Source organism: Chiloscyllium plagiosum, unplaced genomic scaffold (assembly GCF_037043375.1).
Source record: "Chiloscyllium plagiosum isolate Xiang-an unplaced genomic scaffold, Cpla_swu_hap1 HiC_scaffold_19, whole genome shotgun sequence".
NCBI lineage: Eukaryota > Metazoa > Chordata > Chondrichthyes > Orectolobiformes > Hemiscylliidae > Chiloscyllium > Chiloscyllium plagiosum.
Window position 1 is genome coordinate 19,030,268 of NW_028270157.1, and position 16,615 is coordinate 19,046,882.

The window sequence follows — 16,615 nt, forward strand, 5'->3', positions numbered from 1 at the left end:
AAACCATGAAAATGGAATTGAGTTACCAGAGCAGCTTCAACAGGCTGAATGACCTCCTTCTGCTTCTACACCTTATACTCAGCCAAACAGCTGGAGGGTCAGGACTGAGGGAGCACCACACTGTCAGAGGGTCAGTACTGAGGGAGCACCGCACTGTTGGAGGGTCAGTACTGAGGGAGCGCCGCACCTTTGGAGGGTCAGTATTGAGGGAGGGCCACACTGTTGGAGGGTCAGTACTGAGGGAGCGCCACACTGTCAGAGGGTCAGTACTGAGGGAGCTCCGCACTGTTGGAGGGTCAGTATTGAGGGAGTGCTGCACTGTTGGAGGGTCAGTATTGAGGGAGGACCATACTGTCAGAGGGTCAGTACTGAAAGAGCGCCGCACGGTCAGAGGGTCAGTACTGAGGGAGCGCCGCACTGTTGGTGGGTCAGTACTGAGGGAGCGCCACACTGTTATAGGGTCAGTACTGAGGGAGGGCCACACTGTCAGAGGGTCAGTACTGAGGATGTACTGCACTATCAGAGGGTCAGTACTGAGGGAGCGCCGCACTGTTGGAGGGTCAGTACTGAGGGAGCGCCGCACTGTCGGAGGGTCAGTACTGAGGGAGTGCCACACTGTCGGAGGGTCAGTACTGAGGAAGCGCCGCACTGTCAGAGGGTCAGCACTGAGGGAGCGCCGCACTGTCGGAGGATCAGTACTGAGGGAGTGCCACACTGTCAGAGGATCAATATTGAGGGAGTGCCGCACTGTCAGAGGGTCAGTACTGAGGGAGTGCTGCACTGTTGGAGGATCAGTACTGAGAGAGTGCTGCACTGTCAGAGGGTCTGTACTGAGGGAGTGCCGCACTGTCAGAGGGTCAGTACTGAGCGAGTGCCGCACTGTCAGAGGGTCAGTACTGAGGGAGTACCACACTGTCAGAGGGTCAGTGCTGAGGGAGTGCCACACTGTCAGAGGGTCAGTACTGAGGAAGTGCCGAAGTACTTGAGTCAGTACTGAGGGAGTGCCACACTGTCAGAGGGACAGTACTGAGGGAGTACCGCACTGTCAGAGGGTCAGTGCTGAGGGAGTACTGCACTGTCCGAGGGTCAGTGCCGAGGGAGTGCCACACTGTCAGAGGGTCAGTACTGAGGGAGTACCGCACTGTCCGAAGGTCAGTGCCGAGGGAGTGCCACACTGTCAGAGGGTCAGTACTGAGGAAGTGCCACACTGTTGGAGGGTCAGTACTGAGGGAGTGCCACACTGTCAGAGGGTCAGTACTGAGGGAGTACTGAACTATCAGAAGTGGTACAGAGGAAGCACTATACAACCTAAGGGAGGAGGTGGTTCAAATAATTCAGTTGGCTGCTGTGAAGGAAATTATACAATTCCAAATGATCATGGATACAGGTTGAATGGCTTCCCTCCACACTCACTGTACTGCCCAGTGATTGGGTGCAGAATTTGCAACAGCTGTGTGATGTGACATGTAAGGACACAGCGATGTGAACTGGACAGGCAGATGGAGCATCAGAAGGTCAGGAGAATTGGGAGTTTATCTCAGGAAGAACAAATAATGAGAGTTTTTACTCTGATGAGTGCATTTTGACTCTATATTTAATTTGTGTGTAATACAGATGTTGAAACATGTTTGCTGTCTGTGAATGTAGCTGAGTCTACGATGGTTTAATTAACTGGTTACATCAATCCCATAAGTTGTATTTCTGGCTGGGAATTCCTTGTTGCTATTCAGTAAGGTCAATCAGTATAATACTGCTGAGTGTGTTCTTTACAGTTTAACTGGCAACATTTTCACTTCGAGTCATAGAGTAATTGAGGTGTACAGCATGGAAACAGTCCCTTCGATCCAACTTGACCATGCTGACCAGATATCCCAAATTAATCTAGTCCCTTTTGCCAGCATTTGTTCCAATTCCCTCTAAACCCTTCCTATTCATGTACCTTTCCAGATGCTTTTTAAATGTTGTAACTGTACCAGCCTCTACCATTTCCTCCGTTGGCTCATTCCATACATGCACCACCCTCCACATGAAAAAGTTGCCCCTTAGGATCCTTTTAAATCTTCCTTTTCTCACCTTAAATCTATGCTCTCTAGTTTTGGACTCCCTGACCCTGGAGAAAAGACCTTGGCTATTTATCCTAGCCACGCTCCTCATGATTTTATAAACCTCTATACTTGAGTCAGAGAACTGAAAAAACCCACAATGACACTGCCAGTACAGTGTTGAGGGAATTCCGCACTGTCGGAGGGACAGTGCTGAGGGAGTGCCACACTGTCGGAGGGTCAGTACTATGGGAGTACTGCATTGTCAGAGGGTCAGTACTATGGAAGTACTGCACTGTCAGAGGGTCAGTACTATGGGAGTACTGTACTGTCGGAGGGCAGTACTATGGTGGTACTGCACTGTCGGAGAGTCAGTGCTGAGGGAGTGCTGCACTGTCGGAGGGTCAGTGCTGAGGGAGCACCGCACCGTCAGAGGGTCATTGCTGAGGGAGCACCGCACTGTTGGAGAGTCAGTGCTAACAGAGCACCACACTATCGGAGGGTGCGTACAGCGGGAGTGCTGCACTGTCGGAGGTGCCATCTTTCAAACACAATGATAAAGGACAGCCAGGACTCAGTTTATGGTGGGCGCCAAGAGTCTTGCAGCCTATATTTTCAGAAAAGCATAGGAGTTATCCCTTGGTTTCATGGCAACAATTGATCCTGTAATCAACATCGCATTGGTAGTTTATCTAGTTGGACCCACAATGCTGTGAAGTGCCTTGGGATATCCTTAAGGGGAAGGGATGAAAGGTACTATGTAAGTGTAAGTTTCTTTTTTTGAAGAATGTGATTCAGATCATCATGTCTTTGCTGGCTTTTTCAAACAGATGTCCAATTAATCCTACTCTGTGCGTCCTCTCTGTTCAGTTCTTATTTCATCCCTCAATTTTCCTCACCAAACCTACTCCTATATCACCTTCGACCACCCATTCAGGTAGCATCTTCCAACTCAATGTTTCCTCATGTGACACCTCTGCCAATCGCTTTATATCTGCGTCCTCTGGTTATCAGCCTGGCTGCATCTGGAAACACTTGCTTTTTCTTTTCCCCATCTTAACTATTCATGATTTTGAACAATTCAAATAAATCCTCTTTTTACCTTGCTCTTGGTTAAGGAGAGCAACCCAGCTGCTCTGGTCTCTCCACACAATAGAAAAGTAGAAGAAAGGGCCAAGAGTAGGCCATTCGACCTCCTCGATCCTGCTCCATCATTCAATACCATCATGGCTGATCTTTGAGCACAATATCCTAATCCCTCCCCCTCATATCTCTTGATCCCTTTAGCTATATCTGTCTCTTTAGCTATATCTAATTCCTTCTTGAAAGCACAATGTACCGGCCTCAACCCACTGCCTGCGGGAGTGGATTTCACAAGCACACCACTCTCTGCTAAAGAAATTTCTCTTCATCTCTGTCCTAAAAGGTATTGGCCTTCTCCTTAAATTATAACCCCTGGTTCTGGGTTCGTCCTCCATCAGAAACATCCTTTCTGCATCCAACCTGCCTAGTCCTTTTAGAATTTTATAGGTTTCTATGACATACCCCCAACCCTCATTCTTCTAAACTCCAGACAATACAATCCTAACCAACTCAATCTCTTCTCCTGTTATCCCTGGAGTTGATCTGGTGAAGCTGCACTGCCTCTATAGCAAGAACATCCTCCCTCGGGTAAGGAAGCAGACCACTCCTGGTCCCTTCTTGACAGATTTTCTCAACGGCCTTGAACACCTTCTTGACATATGGTTCCCAACATTGAATGGAATGTTCCAGCTGTGATTAAATTAGGGAATTATAAAGGCTTTCCTCTTTTAATGAGCTCCTATAAATTTTTAATCGGCTCAACTCGTACTTACATTAAAGTATTTCAAAGGATACACCCCTAGGTCATCAAATCATAGAACCCCTACAGTGTGAAAGCAGGCCATTCAGCCCACACCGACCCTCTGAAGAGCATCCCACCCATCTACCCTATCCCTGCTTTTCCCATGTCTAGCCCAACTAGTCTGCATATCCCTAGACACTATGGGCAACTTAGCACGGCCAATCCACAATTCTTTAGAAGGAAGCAGGGAGAACATGCAAACTCCATACAGACAGTCGCCTGAAAGTGGAATTGAACCTGGGTCCCTGGAGCTGTAAAGCAGCAGTGCTAACCACCGAGCCACCATGCCATCCCAGCATGCGCTTCTCAAAAAATGGTGCAAACAGTTCACTTGCGTGTTTTTAAGGCAGAGGTGGATAGATCCTCAGTAAACAAGGGGGTGGGGCCAGGGGGGTGAAAGGTTGTGGGGGTTAAATGGGATCGTGGTGTAATCACATCAGACATAATCTTCTTGAAGGCAGAGCAAGCTTGAGAGGCCGGATGTGAGTTTACATATCTCCCTTTTCAACAGTATGCTAAAATTAAGGTGTAATATTGTGGAGAACATTGCTTAATAAACCCGGTGGAGCTGTTTTAAACAAGGCCAGTGGAGTCTAATGCCTGCCTGCAGCAAAGTGACAAAAGCTGCTTTACATCCTTCACACAGGCCAACGCAGGGAAAAAAAAGACATATTTACCACTTGGTGGGATTCTCCAAACGGAATTAGTTTTCTTACAAGAGCTTGCATGGAAGATCAGAAAAGAGAAACATTCATTTTGTTCAAATCCTACAATACAGCACAGCACAAACACTTCACCAGATCAGGTTGGCACGACTTAACTCGGCCACATTTCCCGGCTCCGTTTAGAAGCAGAAACATGGATGAAAACAGCTATTGTTCAGATATCTGAGTTTGTGTCTGTGTTTACCAGAAAGAATAGTCACAAAGAGGCAAGGATACTGCCAACTCGTGTTCTTTACTTAAACGAAAGGCTTCTGAGGTGGACGATGCGCCATCGACATCACGAACTATTTAGACAATTCCTGGCCGAACAACAGATATAAAAGGGACCTAAGGGGCAAAGTTTTCACACAGAGGATGGTGCGTATATGGAATGAGCTGCCAGAGGAAGTGGTGGAAACTGGTACAATTACAGCATTTAAAAGGCATCTGGATGGGTATATGAATTGGAAGGGTTCAGAGGGATATGGGCCGGGTGCTGGCAAGTGGGACTAGATTGGGTTGGGATATCTGGTCACCATGGACGCGTTGGACCTAAGGGTCTGTTTCTGTGCTGTACATCTCTATGACTCTAAGTAAAAGGAAAAAGGCACGGGGGACAAAATGTGGTCTAACTTATTTAAATACACAAATGATGCCTGAAAACCAAATACAGACCAGCTGCTTTAATATTGCTGCCAAGAAGCTGAATGATGATGCTCACATCTTTTACAGTCACCAGTTCAATGAAGGACGATCTGGAGCCCAAGTGCCACCTCGAGACATGGCATCAGTTCAAACTGAGGGAAGGTGATGGCACTAACTGTGATATTACTGGATGAGTTTGCAGAGGACATGGGTACGAATCTGCTGCTGTGACAGATGGTGAAACTTAAATTCAGTAACAATCTAGAACGACAAAACGGAGCCTAATGGTGACCACTGCCAAATGTCATAAAAGCCATTAGGTTCACTAATCTCCTAAAGGGAAGGACATCTGCTGTCCTTATCCGGTCTGGCCCACATGATTTGCCCTCCTGGCAGTTTGGGATGGACAGTAAATGCTGCCATAGCCAGCAACACCCATATTGTATGAACTAACTTTTAAAAACTGAAGCGACAAACTCAACAAGTTAGGCCAAACACCTCAAATGGTGTTTGTCTTTAACCATATATTCTAGAGCTGAGTAAAAATAACTAGCCATTTTTATAGCAAAGACAAGGATCACTCTGAAAATAAAGCAAAAGGAAAGCTGATGCCATTTTGCACTGTGTCTGTAATTGACTGGATTCTATGGATTCTATGACCAATATAATAGAATTTGCTCAGACTTCAAATCTCTCACTTTTGTCAACTGAGCTTAGTGATGGACCTTTTGATGTTTTCATGACTTCTGTTGCACAAATGACATAACTAAAGGCCACAGGGTACAGTGTGACATTTGTACAGAGTTACTGGTACCCTGTGCTGTATTTGCTAACATGCACGACACAGCTTTCCCAACATTACATCACATGCAAGCCGGTGATAGGCTTCTCTCACTTGCTGTTGCTGATTCAAAATCCTCGCTTCTCGTTGTGCCAACAACTTTCACCCTTTACCACTGCCGTGTTGATCTCACATCATCTCTTACTCAATCTTATTCTGTGCCAACCAGAAAAACTTGCATTATATAGCACTCTACATGACCACCGAGCATCTCATAGTGCTTTACGGTCAATGAACTTTGCTCAAAGTGTAGTCACTGTTGTCGATTAGTGTATGCAGCCAATTTGCACACAGCCAGCTCCCACGGTAGGGCAATAATGACAAGATTATCTGTCTTCCTGATGGCAATTGAGGGATAAATACTTCCATTCCCCCCCCCCGCCCCCGGACACCAGGGAGAACTCCCCTTTTCTTCTCTGAAATACTTCCCAGGGGATCTGTTACACACACCTAGACAGGGTCTCAGTTTAACAAGTCATCCAAAGGGCAGCACCTCCAACAGTGCAGCACTCCCTCAGTACTGAACCGGGGACTCAGTCTGGATTGTAATGCTCAAGTCTTGGTGTAGAACTTGAACTCAGAACCACGCTGCAGCTGAGACTTAAATCTGGGCACTTCTTTAGCTTCCCCTTCCTTTCAACTCAGAGAGTCAGCAAATAACTCACTCTTTATTCAAACAACTTCCTCGCCTGCTCTTTATCACCCTGGTGATGACTGGCCTGGTAAACGTCACCTCCTTCTGTTCAAATGCCCTTTCCTTCCTTTCATTATGACTATTTTTAAATAACTGAGACCTATCTTGAATGTCTCATGCCTTCTTTCTCAGTTCAGTTGCTCACATTTTATAACGGGAAAGTCGAGACTGGGCTCTGGTAGTGTTGAGCCTTTGCCAATGATGCGTCATTATTGAAAATATTTGTATGAAACTTTTATTGTATAAAATAAACAATGATGTCGACAGCAACAGGCGAGGCTATTTTTTTCCTGTAGTCATTGAGCAGGAATTGGCAGCAAGTGGGACCATTAGTCAGAACAGATCCCATCTGACTCTTCTTATACACAATAATCTGCAAGAAAGTTCAAATTCACACTGTGGTAAACACTAGCTCTATTTAACAGAAGCACGGCTCCCTGTTCCCAGCTCAGGGCAAACATCATGACAGATTTTGCAAGAGAACACTACGCTCTGTGGAGCCAGAAGCTTCCTGGGAATTGCTTATCCGGCTCAGTTAGACACGGATGAGTGGATCACCTCTGCTCTTGGCATAAGTTGGACATGGTCTGCTGACTGTGTTCACTTCACCTGAAGCCGGAATACACTTAGAGAATCAGACAGCAATCCCACTCCTCGCAGAGTCGGACCAGTCAGGTACCTCAGAAACCGAAGGGCAATTAACGAGAAGCAAACAGATGTCGTTCGGCCGAATGCCCCACAGAATTTTTAATGCTCTGCTTTTAGCTGTCTCAGCTTGCACTCTTTAATTATGGCAAAATGTTTATCTTACCCTTGTCAGCTGCAGCTGTGTGTATTATACAATAGAGTCTCGCTCTCGCCTATACAGCAGAGTAGATAGCAACTAGCCATTGTCCCCTCCCCCAACACAGACAGGGATCTCAACGTTGCTGACATCACCCAGGCAGATACCAACTCACAAAGCGCCACCATGCAGTCCTCAGAACACCACGGCCTAGTTTTAAACCAGTGTGGAGGTGCTGGTTAACTAACCTGTTTAGTACAGAAATCATCACTGAAAGGGAGGTGAAAGTTCTCTCAGAAAGAGTAATTACAATAGGGTGGGAGGTGGTAGTGTCCCTACCTCTGAGCTACAAACAATAAAACAGTGTTATAGAACTGGAGGCGGCCATTTGGTCCATTGTATCTGCATCAGTTCAAAGAGCGTTATGACTTAGTGCCACTCTCCTGCCCTTTCCCCTGTTTCCCTTACACATTGGTTCTGTCCAAATAATCATCCAATGTTCTCATGGAAGCCACAGTTGAACCTGCCTCGACCACACTTCCAGTCAGTTTTCCATATCCTAACAACTCACTGTGTGAAAAGGCTTTCCTTACATCATATTTACTACATTTGCAAATCACTTTTATTCTGTGCCCTCTCCTTTGATGAACATTGGGGCAAATGAGTCCTTAGTTTAATGCCTCATTCAAAAAGAACAACTCAAAGAGCACAGCCCTCCCTCAGTGCAGCCTCTCCAGTCGCATAGCCCTCGCTCGGTGCAGCCTCTCCAGTCGCATAGCCCTCCCTTGGTGTAGCCTCTCCAGTCGCATAGCCCTCGCTCGGTGCAGCCTCTCCAGTCGCATAGCCCTCCCTTGGTGCAGCCTCTCCAGTCACACAGCCCTCCCTTGGTGCAGCCTCTCCAGTCGCACAGCCCTCCCTCCGTTCAGTCCCTCAGCTGCACAGCTCTCTCTTGGGCCTGCCTCTCCAGTTGCTCAGCCCTCTCTTGGTGCAGCCTCTCCAGTCGCATAATCCTCCCTCCATTCAGCCCCTCAGCTGCACAGCTCTCTCTTGGGGCTGCCTCTCCAGTCGCATAGCCCTCCCTTGGGGCTGCCTCTCCAGTCGCACAGCCCTCCCTTGGTGCAGCCTCTCCAGTCACGTAGCCCTCCCTTGGTGCAGCCTCTCCAGTCGCACAGCCCTCCCTTGGTGCAGCCTCTCCAGTCGCACAGCCCTCCCTCCATTCAGCCCCTCAGCTGCACAGCTCTCTCTTGGGGCTGCCTCTCCAGACAAATAGCCCTTCCTCAGTGCTGCCCTTCCAGCCCTCCAAGGTGTGACAATATCATGGGACTACCAACCTAACTGCACCTTTACCACAAGGACTGCAGCAGTTTAAAAGCAAGAGTCTCCATCAGCACCTTCACAAGGGACAATTCGAAGGTGATAATGAGGGCCTGGTCATTATGCAGCAGAATGCTGTGATCACAGAATTACAATCATCCCCTGAGCAGTGAGCACAGACTGACTGTATGTGTTGGGAGCACTGTGATAGTTACCACTGATGATCTCTAGCTGCATAGTTTATCTTCTTGCAACTACACTGGCTCCATTAAATAAACAAAGGGAAAGCAAACACTAAATATAGGCAAACAAAATTCCAATGCGTGTTGTGAAAGGACATGCATGTTTATGTACACAAATCAATTCCATCCTGGTTAAACAGTAACTGCAGCTCCCCAGGCCCTTCAGTGAATGCAGTCAGTCACATCAGTCCTCACAGTAAACCCTTCCCCCAGCACCAATCAGAATTCTCAATTGGAATGGAGGAGTCTAGTTAGACCAAGAGCCTGTTACACCTTTCAAAGGGCCCAGGTGGTCTTTGATCCAAATCCATATACCTGTCCCACAACATCTTAGCTTAGAAAAACCAAAGGACCTCAATATTTTAAGACTGACAATTTATCCAGCACCAATTGCCAATTCTGTTTTTTTTATTCACTGATAGGCATTGCTAGCTGGACCAACATTTATTGCCCTTGAGAAGGTGATGGTGAGCTGTATTTTTGAACCACTGCAGTCCATGGTGCTGTTGTTAAGGAGGGAATTCCAACATTTTGACCCTATGACAGGGAGGAAACAATGATGTGTTTCCAGGTCAGGATCTACGTCCCCCCCCCCCCCCTCACTAAGTTTGTTTCCTTCTGCTTGGATCTCTAAGACTGGAAATCAACGTTGGGAATGGCGTTGGCATATCAATCCAAATGTATGGACCCTTGGCATGCCTGAGCAGCTTAGAGAAAACATTGCTCAGGATGTTGAGCAGCTGGGAGGGGAACTTGTAGGTGGTGGTGTTCCCATGTATCTGCTGCCATACCTGCTGTCTCAGGAGCCTTGGCAATTTTCGACAGTGCATCTTGTACTACAGTGCAATACACATTGCTGCTAAACAGAGACATACACAGGAATTCCTAGAGGCCTGGCATTCAAACCAGAACTCCATTAACAAACATATTGATTTGGACCCCATTTACCAACCTCTCAGAAACAGAACCAGAAATGATAGCAGCTACCACAACAAACCAAGACAGATAAATAGCAAGCGGGACAGAACACCAACCCTTCACCGGAGGCTCCCTGATGATGTTACCTAGCATGGTAACGAAAGGTCTGAGAACAAACCTACCAGCTCAGCAAGCAAACTTACAACGTGTTAGACTGCTGCTATTGAGCATTGATAGAGGGACCCACCGAATGTTTGAAAGTCTTCTGTTTTGTCATTTTTAGATCTAGAGACTGGCTTCTCAGTTTAGATTAGATTTGAATCCCTACAGTGTAGAAACAGGCCCTTTGGCCTAACCTCCACACCGACCCACTGAAGAGTAACCCACCCAGACCCATTTCCCTCTGACTAATGCACCTAACACTATGGGCAATTTAGCCTGGCCAATTCACCTGGCCTGCACGTCTTTGGACTGTGGGAGGAAACCCACACAGAGCATAGGGAGAATGTGCAAACTCCACACAGACAGCCACTGAGCCTGGAATCAACCCTGGGACCCTGGTGCTGTGAGGCAGCAGTGCTAACCACTGAGACACTGTGCTCCCCTAGTGTGGTTGCCTACACTAGGAACCACATGCTACAGTTTTGTCCATTCAATAAACATAACAATGTCGCTTTGCAATTCTGTTTTTCATCTAAGCAGACTACAACATCACTTAGCCACGGGTCTTTGACAAATCTGGATATATGGCTTTTTGCTCTATCGTCTCAGATGTTAATGAATACTGTGAATAATTACATATACCAATGCAGAGCATTACTCATCACCTCATATCGACGGGAGTACCTGCCTATTATCCCTACTTCTTTCTTTCTGTTCACAAAGTACTTTTTGGAGCCAGGGTTTGAATATTACATACACAAAATCAGCAGCTTACCCACCAGAGTTAAATAAATAAGGAGTTAATTGAGCTTGTTAAAAGCTTAATTCACCCCAATATTTGTCATAGCTTGACCAGACCATTCTCTCATTAGAGTGATGACTTAAGTGTCATCACATCACACCGTAGCCAGTGTGAGAAATTGAACCCATGCTGCTGGCATCTCTCTGAATTACAAATCAGCCATCCCAAGCTAACATCACTTCTCTTAAGAAAATCCCTTCTCACCTGAAATCAATCTAGTGAACTTTTCTGGACTGCCGTCAATTTCAGTGTAACTTATCTTTAGATAAGGGACCCAAAACTATTCACAGTGTTCCAACTGTGGTCTGTCTAGTACTTTGCATTGTTCTAACAAACCTTCCCCACTTTTATACTCCATTCCCTCTGAAATAAAATCCCAACACTCCACTTGCCTTCCCTATTTCCTGCTAAACTTGGATGCTGGCTTCTTGTGATTTATGCATAAGGCCTTCCCAATTCCCCATGTGTTGTTGCTTTCTGCAGTCTTTCTCCATATTCATAATATTCAGCTCCTCTCGGTCAAGGGTAAAGGTCAAGTTGCCATAGTTCCTGAAGACCACAGAGCTTCAATCTCATTAGAGACAGGCAAGGGGTGGGTTTAGGAAGGCAGCACCTTCACAGTAACCTCAGTTGGTGTGGGAATCGAGTAATATGTTGTTGATGTTACTCTGCATTGCAAACTAGCCATCCAGCCAATTTAGTCAACCAACCTCAAATTCTCTATACTTCGCGTCAAAGTACATAACCTCATTTCCCCCCACGTTATATTCTACTGCCAAATGCTCAGCTTAATCTGTTTATATCCGTCTGCAGACTGTGTCATCCTCATGACTTGCCTTCTCATCATCTGCAAACCTGGCTATTGTCATTATCCAAGTCATTAATATATATTGCTCCAACTGTGATCCCCACAGACACCACTAACTATCGATTGAAATCCTGAAAGGGTTCCCGTTATCCCAACTCTATTGTCTATTAGTTCACCAATTGTCTACGACATACTGCCTCTTACCTTATTATGTAGCATAATGTGCAACGCCTTATCAAATGCTTTCAGAAACCCAAATAAATTCCATCAACTGTTTACCTGTTATCTATCCTGCTTGGTCCTGCATGAAGAATTCTTACAAATTTGTCAGCCTTAATTTTTCTTTCATGAAGCTATGCTGCCTCTTGTCTGTTAGATTATGAATTCCAAATGCTCTGCTATTCCTTCTTTTATAATAGTCTCTGACATTTTCAAACAACAGATGTTAGCTAACTTGGGCATGATTTCTGTCTCCTTCTGTTTTTAAATAAAGATGTTCCTTGGCAGTTTTCCAATCCTCTGGGACTACTCCAGAATGTAAAGATTCCTTCAAGATTACCACCAGGGTACCCATTATCTCTGCAGCTACACCTCTGCACTATGGAAATATTGTCCCTTGTTCGTCAGTCACTTTATACCGAATTTGAACTAACGAAATGTGCATTGTAGCAGAACAACCTCTACTTCTTTGAATATCCTAGGATGGTACCGCACCAAGTGTATTTCATCAATTATTACAAAATGGTTGAGTGAGTTTTGTTTGACAATGAATCAATAATTCTGTTTACTAAGTAACCAGATTGATGGATCTTTTTCCTTAAAAGAACTAGTTTGGATAAGGTCTTCTTGGTAACTAGAAAAACTATTTATAATTGTATGTTGTGACCATGACCACTGAGTAGTGGAGCCCTGGTTCACTCCTCCAGTGAAGCTGTAACAAGATCCAAGTCTTTGTTAAAGGCAGTGATGCACTGTCCTCTCCCAGCACTGATTCAGAATGGAAGATAGCTTAAAACAGACGCTGGTGCAGAGATCCCATGTCCAGGGAGGAATGAGATGGTGCTTTTATTGAACATCATTGCCGCTTACTCACTCCCAAGCAGCAGTGAATATTCCTTGTTTTGTTCCAGTCTCACTCCCTTTGTTGTTAGGTCTTCTGTACGAGGCACACATCAATGACATCAGCATTGTGGTGGCAAAAGATACGTCAATTAACAATTGCTCACTCAGCTTACTGCTCCCAATCATTAACACCTACAGCTTAGAACTGATTAACAGTTAGGTCCCACTGACAGGTCGATTTGAAATGCTTCCATGGGATGTGGGTGTCACTTTAACACCAGCATGTGTTGTCTATCCCTAATGGCTCTTGAAATGAGTGGCTATTTCAGAGGGCAATTAAGAGTCAACCATATTGCTGTAGAACTGGAGTGATACGTAGGTCAGGTTAAGGATGACAGATTTTGTTGTGCAAGGCCTTTAAGAACCTCGGATGATCTACTAATGATGTCACGGAACTGCCCCAACAGGGCATAAATAGTACAGTGTGGGCTGAGTTGAACATTAAAAGATGGATGTGTGTGAAAAGGCAGAGAACACTCTGAAGAATTAACAGTAGGATTAGAGCCTTGTATGTCTCAGATTACCACCTATAGAAATATTTAGCATTAAAATTCTATAAACACAGCTTTAAAGAAACCCACGGTTAAAGACAGTTTTTGATTTTGCTTCCTCTTGAACAGTCCTCTTCAACTCAAACTCTCAGATGTGGACACTAAACCACATGCCAAATTAGATTTCTTTCTGAAAGAGTGTAGGATGTTTTACAACCATCAGTACTTGTGATTGACATCACAGAGACTAGCTTTCAATTACAGATGTATTAAATAAATTTAAATTCCACAGCGACCCTGATGGAAATCCATGCCCCTAGTGCATTAGACTGTATCTCCAGATTACGAGACAAGCCCACAACTCTCCACTGTTAACCAGACAACTAGCTTCCATTATAAAGAAAATATTTGAACTATCCAATAGTTAAGCAGTAGAGTAAAAGAGTCATACAGTTGTACAGCATGGAAACAGACCCTTTGGTCAAATTCGTCTATGCCGACCAGATATCCGAAATCAATCTAGTGCCATTTACCAACACTTGGAGCATATCACTCTAAAACCTTCTTATTCATATATCCATCCAGATGCCTTTTAAATGTTCTAATTGTACCAGCCTCTACCACTTCCTCTGGCAGCTCATTCCAGACACACACCATACTCTGCATGAAAAAGTTGCCCCTTAGTTCCCTTTTAAATCTTTCCCCTCTTACCTTAACCTTATGCCCCCTAGATTTGGACTCCCCCACGCCAAGGAAAAGACCTTGTCTATTTATCCTATCCATGCCCCTCATGATTTTATAAACCTCCATAAGGTCACCCCTCAGCCTCCGATGCTCCAGGGAAAATAGCCCCAGCCTATTCAGCCTCCCCCTATAGCTCAAATCCTCCAACCCTGGCAACATCTCTGTGAATCTTTTCTGAACCCTTCCACATTTCACAACAACCTTCCTAATGCAGGGAAACCAGAATTGCATGCAGTATTCCAAAAGTGGCCTAACCAATCTCCTGTACAGCTGCAACATGACCTCCCAGCTCCTATACTCAATACACTAATCAATAAAGGCAAGCATACCAACCACTTTCTTCACTATCCTGTCTACTTGCGACTCCATTTTCAAGGAACTATGAATGTGCACTCCAAGGTCTCTTAGTTCAGCACCACTCCCCAGGGCCTTCCCATTAAGTGTATTAGTCCTGCTCTGATTTGCCTTTCCAAAATGCAGGACCTCGCATTTACCTAAATTAAATTCCATCTGCCACTCTTCAGCCCATTGGCCCATCTGATCAAAATCCCATTGTACTCTGAAGTAACCTTCTTTGCTGTCCACTACACCTCCAAATTTGGTGTCACCTGCAAACTTACCAACTATACCTCCAATGTTCACATCCCAAATCATTAAATAAATTATGAAAAGGAGTGGACCTAGCTCTGATCCTTGTGGCACACCACTGATCACAGGCCTCCAGTCTGAAAAACAACCCTCCGATACTACCCTTTGTCTTCTGCCTTTGAGCCAGTTCTGTATCCAAATGGCTAGCACTCCCTGTATTCCATGTGATCTAACTTTGTTATAAGGAACCTTGTCGAACCTTGTCCATACAGATCATGTCCATTGCTCTGCCCTCGTCAATCCTATTTGTTGCTTCTTCAAAAATCTCAATCGAGTTAGTGAGACATGATTTCCCATGCACAAAGCCATGTTGACTATCCATAATCAGTTCGTGCCATTCAAATTACATGTAAATTTTGTCCCTCAGGATTCACTCCAACAACTTTACCACCAATGATGTCAGGCTTACCTGTCTATAGTTCCCTGGCTTTTCCTTACCACCTTTATTAAAAAGTGACACCATGTTTGCCAACCTCTGTCTTCTGGCACCTCACCTGTGACTCTCAATGATCCAAATTCTCAGTAAGAGGCCCAGCAATCACTTCCCTAGCTTCCCACAGAGTTCTAAAATACACCTGATCAGGTCCTGGGGATTTATCCACCTTTATGCATTTTAAGATGTCCAGCACCTCCTCCTCTGTGATATGGACATTTTTCAAAATGTGGCTATTTATTTTCCCCATGTTCTCTATCTTCCACATTCTTCTCCACAGTAAACTCTGATGCAAAATTCTCGTTTAGTATCTCCCCCATCTTCTGTGGTTCCACTTCTAGGCTGCCTTGCTGATCTTCGAGGGGCCCTATTCTCTCCCTAGTCACCCGTTTGTCCTTAATGTATTTGTAGAATCCCTTTGGATTCTCCTTAACCCTATTTGCCAAAACTATCTCATGTCCCCTTTTTGCCCTCCAGATTTCCCTCTTACTGCCTTTATACTCTACTCAGGAATCACTCAATCTCTGCTGTCCATACCTGACATATGCTTCCTTCTTATTCCTAACAAATACCTCAATTTCTCTAGTCATCCAGCAGTCCCTACACCTACTAGTCTTACCCTTCACCCTAACAGGAATATATTGTCTCTGGACTCTCGTTATCTCATTTTTGAGTGTTCCCATTTTCCAGCCGTCCCTTTAGCTGCAAACATCCGCCCCCAATCAACTGTTGAAAGCTCTTGCCTAATACTGTAAAAATTGGCCTACCTCCAATTTAGAACTTTAATTTTTAGATCCACCTGAGGCAAGAGAAACAAACTTTGTCTTTAACTTTCATGCTCAACAGAGGCTGTTTAATCTGTTGAATGCTTGCAGCACTATCTGCTTAATTTCAAACTTCCAACACCAAAAGAATTTTGTTGCATTTTTGCAGTTTCATTTGCATTTTTAAAGATCAAACTCTCAAATGTCAAACTGAATTTCAGCTTCAGAAATACTTACCAGAATCCTCACTTGCACCAAACTTTTTGTGTATCCTGCAGTCTTTTACCAAACACTGGCATCGGATCTTTTGAAATGAAATAAATACAATATTAAGATTGCTGAAAATCCTCAGAATGTTCATAAGAATCTGCAGCAGGGTTGTTATGGAGTACTTTCAATTTCTGTTGTGAGTTTAATAAAAAGATTGAAGTTTGCAATATTCTCTCTCTGGATAAAGTTATAATTTAAAACTGGGCAAGAATGGAATATACAAATATTTTCCAAAACTCTCATTCTCTCATTGCCCTTTCACATGCTTACTTTCCTTCTCTTCTCTCTATAACTCTCTGCTC

The 16,615-nt window shown here is 44.8% G+C and overlaps 1 protein-coding gene across 1 annotated transcript in view; it reads right to left on the reverse strand.

Annotated features, from left to right (window-relative positions):
- The window catches only part of LOC122559795 (tetraspanin-9-like), a 190,992-nt gene that overhangs the window by 170,140 nt on the left and 4,237 nt on the right, over positions 1–16,615 (reverse strand). The window contains exon 2 of the mRNA XM_087997082.1: positions 16,281–16,347. The gene's annotated coding sequence lies outside the window, so the exon portion shown is untranslated. The remainder of the gene's footprint in view (positions 1–16,280; positions 16,348–16,615) is intronic.